The sequence below is a fragment of the Cryptomeria japonica genome, chromosome 7 (assembly GCF_030272615.1).
Source record: "Cryptomeria japonica chromosome 7, Sugi_1.0, whole genome shotgun sequence".
NCBI lineage: Eukaryota > Viridiplantae > Streptophyta > Pinopsida > Cupressales > Cupressaceae > Cryptomeria > Cryptomeria japonica.
The window spans coordinates 99,268,596-99,274,020 of NC_081411.1; the positions used below are offsets into that span (position 1 = coordinate 99,268,596).

The 5,425-nt window shown below is 31.3% G+C and overlaps 1 non-coding gene across 1 annotated transcript; it reads right to left on the reverse strand.

The window, feature by feature from the left end:
- Nucleotides 1-4,317: 4,317 nt before the first annotated feature.
- TRNAS-CGA (transfer RNA serine (anticodon CGA)) lies at nt 4,318-4,399 on the reverse strand. Its single transcript has one exon. It is a non-coding gene; the product is annotated as a tRNA-Ser (tRNA).
- Nucleotides 4,400-5,425: the final 1,026 nt, after the last annotated feature.

Here is a 5,425-nt window from a genome sequence, read left to right on the forward strand (position 1 = left end):
GTTGCACAGGTAAACATGGACAAAGAAGTGTGGAAGCAGAGAATCTTGCACATTGGTCTACCTTATTTCCAAGTCATCCTAAACTTCTTGGCAACGCACCTGGAATGGCATGGTTCTGTGGCAAAGTAGGACACATCCATAACCTCCTCTACCACAGTGGAGGCCTAGCTGATCCGAAGATGAAATGTTAGCCTCTTAGTGGCTGTTAATTTAGTTTTCTTTTATATTGTTTCAAATGGTTTCATTCACTTGGATGAAAGTAAATGTAATTTGATTATGTAAGAACTATGAGCCTGGTGGCTATTTAAGCTGCAAAGCTTGTCTTTGTAGGGGTTCCAAAAACTGTGATTTTCAGGAGCAGTAGACAATATTTTGATTTCTCAAATGAATTGTTTGGAAAATACAATGAGTGGTTATCAATGAAATATCGTGTTATGCAATCTTTGAATCTGTGTGTTCTGAGATTCATAATCTTTCTTGAGAAAGTTGTTATGGGAATGATATAATTTTGTGATTAGTTATCTCTAAAATTTTCCCTTAGTTCATGGTTATTATTAGTTGTTGGACGACTTGCATTGTATTGATTTGTTTGATCCCCCTTGCCCTGTGAGGCATGAGAGAGTATCGGTCAGCCATCAGTATTTGCTGAGCCTCTATTTTATTTTGAATTTATATAACAAGTATGTTTGTAAATCAAAGTCTGTGAATTCTCTTTGAATATTCTTTCAGAAAATTTCCTATGTTTACAGTTTTGAAGGCGTTTATTTGTGTTGGTGAATGAATGCTAAAGCCTTTCAATGCTTTCTGGTAAAAAGTATTAGCATATCATTTGTATAATAAATTCATTGCAAATCATTCAAGGAGCTGCCCTCTAACACAGAGGTTGAATTTTTATTAATTCATCCAACGGTTGGTAGTTTTTTTCCTTTTAAAAGGGTGAAACAGAGTCATATTTTGCTTAAAGAAGATAATTGTTAAGGTTTCAAGAAAGGGACAAATCTGTTTACCAGCAATCCTTCATCCCTACTTTTCTCCATCTCTGATTACGTTCTACTATCCTTACATATTCAGAAATAGGAATAAAAAGGTTCAAATTTTGTCTTTAGGATCAATCATTCCTTCCCTCACAGCTCGAGAGATATATTTGCAAGGATACGTACAAATACACACACACACACACACACACACATATATTGGATATCCACAACTTGATAAGCAGTTACATCTTTATATAGGTATACATTTAGATATATTCCAAAACTGATATATACCTTGGGAGATATATGAATATTGATATATACATAAGGTATAGACATATATGTATATGCAAATATATATATACCATTATATATAGGTATATACATATATCTATGCATCCGTATATATACATATTGATATATATTCTTTTGTATAACATCAGATGATATATATATAAATATTTATACATACATATAGATATAAGCATGTATATAACTATATATATATATGTATGTATATATATATATATATATATATATATATATATATATATATATATATATATATATATATATATATATATATATATATATATATATATATATATATATATATATATATATATATATATATATATATATATATATATATATATATAAACTAATCCTCTTAGCTGGATGTTTACCTCTCCCGTGATTATCTCAAAAACTACATCTACCATCACTCATTAATTCACTTCATTAATTCAATTTGAATTTTGAAATCCGGACGTACTTGCTTCTGATATTTTCATCTTGACGACTCAACTATTTCAATCATCCCTCTGCACATGCCGATCAGGAAGTATTAATCAGACACTAAGAATGTGCGATGCCGAATGATGGAATTATGAGGATGTTTTTGCATTCATTACTTTGCGATCTGCTTCTCAAGCAAGTACTTTCACCAATGTTTATTGATGAGGACTAATAATTTTGGCTCACTCATATTAACTCCCCTTCATTCTCACTCTCGATTTTTGAGATAGACCTCTCGGCTTTATTTAGGCTGTCTCTTCTTTGCCTCTTTATTATCTGCTAAGCAAAATCCAAACATCATGGATACTATACTCAAGCTCAACAACTCTAAAAGACAAATGACCATTTCTAGGGAAATAAAGGCAGTTTGGTTGAAAGGCATCGTGAATTACCCTCACGACCTAGTCATCAATTGGGTTAATCAAATTTTAGGGGAATATTTCATCAACAATGAGGACAGGTCTAGAGAAAATTCTGATATATCCTCTATGTTCCTAGACGTAGTATTTCATTTCGAGCCCAATAGGGATTTCATTAGGGAATTATGTTAAAAGATTTTTAAGCATAGCTTTTTGATAGAGCTAGACCGAGTAATGGTTAATGTTACTTCTATCTTCTGGCTCCCAAGCTAAGGCATTATGATATCCTAATGTGGAACAACAGCTAGTTCCCTCGGTTCCCAATACTGATTCATGACAACCCCGCGAAGTTTACCAATAGACAACCCATCTTTTAGAGGAATGTCAACTTCCTCATGTGGTGGTTCAATGTGAAAATACCTCCCTATAGCCATTGGTTGGCAATATACCTTCAAGATGAAGGAATCAACATGGACATGGTATCCGAGATGGAGAATCTGAAATCCTCTGACTCGCCGAAGGGCTCACCATCGGACCAGTTAGGGGCTCTAGGGAAAGGGCTTGCCTTTTGAGTAAGATGTTGTTGCGACAATTTGTTAATCTAGGCTAAGATAAATTGTATTAAAGACTCTTATACTTTACTGTATTTAGATAGGAGATGACTTGCATTTTTTAAGTTATATGTTTAAAGTAATCAAACCCTCAAGATAGCTACTACTATATACAGACACTTAAGATAACTACTATGATATGCAATACCTTTCTTCAGTTGCTTTCACATATTCATATCATCGATTTTAGGATGTAGAAAGGATGCAATTTTATGCTACAGGGTTTATTAATGATGTATATATCTCAGCATAAGTATACACACATAGATGCAGGTGTGTTCATATAATGCAAGGCAGAGTTATTAACACATCTGTATTTATGTGGCTATAGGTATGACGATGTAGATACTTTTGTTAATATTTCACCTTCATGCATTTGAGATCATGTGGATGGGGCACATTGGGTTTCTTTCCCCTCGTCTTGCTTTCCTAAGCGGCCTACCTTTAACTCCCTCAATATATTGACCACGGGTGTAATAGCCCTGGTTCGTTTTATATTTTCATTTTTGCGATTAATATAGTAGAATGCAGTTCTGCAGGGCAACCTTAATCTAGGTATTTTAAGGGCACTTGTCTCTGGGTCTTAGATTGAGTTGATTTAGGTGGTTTCTTTCCTTCCATGGTATTATATGGTATCCTAACTTTGAGTTTGCAGGAAAGTATTGCTCTATGTTTGCAGGATCAAGAATCTAGCTCATTCATCCCCCATACAGTCAACACTCAAAAAAAATCCTTGGTCTTCCAGCTCGCTCTTTACCACCTGAAGGATTCGCCTATAATCCAGAACCTTGTTGTAGAAGTCATGTTTAAACTTTCGACAACAAGATGTATTTTTCAAATTTGCTATTTTAATCCCTTAAGAAGTCATATTGTTGGCTATCAGGGACATGTAAATCATTCCAAGATTTTCCTTGGGCAAGACCACAGGAATTCTTTGTTCGGTTCTTTCCTACCGGTGCCCACACTGAACCGAATTTACACAAAATTGTAATTATTTTCTTTAAAATTAATAAAATTTACGGTCTCGGCCCATTAGCGAGCAAAAAAATATTAGATTAAATATGCATTATTTGTATTGATAAAACTGTACAGATTTATCAGACTTCTTTTCTATATAATCTTAGAACTTGACTTGAGCTTTGTTTGAAAGGTTAATATTTTTTTATTAATAATAAATTTTTTATATGTGTAAATCAAAATATTGGAAAAAGCAAAGATTGAAAGGAAAAAAATTAATGAATATAATTCGAATTATATTTTGTAGATGAGGCATATTGGAATGAAGATGCCTCCCACATGTTTTATAATAAACTGCTACAGTTTATAATGCTTTCAATAATATGTTTTAAAAAAAAGTACAAAATGCGTGCGGTAGTTAAGTAAAGACCACAAAATGTATGATTAAAATGCAACAATGACATATAAAAGGTTATGTTGACTTAAATTTTTTTTTGTCCAATTCGACAAAGTCAACTTTAACGTCGACAGCAGGATTCGAAGCTGCGCAACAGTGACATATAAAAGGTTATGTTGACTTAATTTTTGTGTCTAATTCGACAAAGTCAACTTTATCGTCGACAGCAGGATTCGAACCTGCGCAGGCATAGCCCAACAGATTTCGAGTCTGTCTCCTTAACCACTCGGACATATCGACGTTGTATACATTTTATATTTTTGTTTGTTTTAATTAACAGAAAACTTATGATAATGCAAACCATTTTTCAAAGGAAAGATGAAATATATTCCCGAACCTCTACATATTTAAAATATTGTTCAAAGAGAAAAAACACAGGGAAGGTTTAGACTAAAAATTTAATAAATAATTACTTTTGTTATTACACCTTTTTTTGTGTGGATTAAGATCATATAATTTTCAAACGTTTGATTCATGTTTACAAAATAATCAATAATTCTGTAATGCTCGAGGTCAATAGTTTTTTTTTTAATTTTATAGAAAAGAAAAATAAATTTATATAATATAATTATGTAGAATATATTTTTCAATTAATTTTAATCATAAATCTTTTTCCTCTCTAGTCATATATCTCAATTTAAGAAATAGTAAAAAAAAAATATACAGTTTATTGCAATTGTTTTTTAAACTATTAACAATAAAAATTTACATTCACCTACAAATAATAAACTACATTTTAATAAAAATTTACATTCGCTTACAAATGATAAACTACATTTTAATAAAAATTTATATTCGCTTACAAATAATAAACTACATTTTAATAAAAAACTTAAGCACCAATATCTTCCTATTGAATTTGTAAATTGATATAGGTATATTGATAGAGGTATAGTTATTAGTTCCGGCCCTTTGTATCTTATCTTAACTAGTGATTAATCCACATAGATGCCACTCTACAGAAAACAGTCAATATGATGCCCTCCACTTTATTTCTCCCTATCATATTTTGCAAGCTTTGAACACTTGATTTCTGAGAAAAATACATACTTGATTTTTTTTTTTTGGTTGTTGGAGGGAGTTTATTTTCTTTGTTTCTTCCCATGCACTATTGGAATTTTAACATGTTTTAAATATTTTTAAGAAAATGTACACTTAAATGAAATCGCAAATATTTGTATACTATATTTTAACTTTTCTTTTGGTATAAATATATATTGTCTTATAATCTTTAGTTTAAATTTTTTGTTGTAAAAAAATTTATCC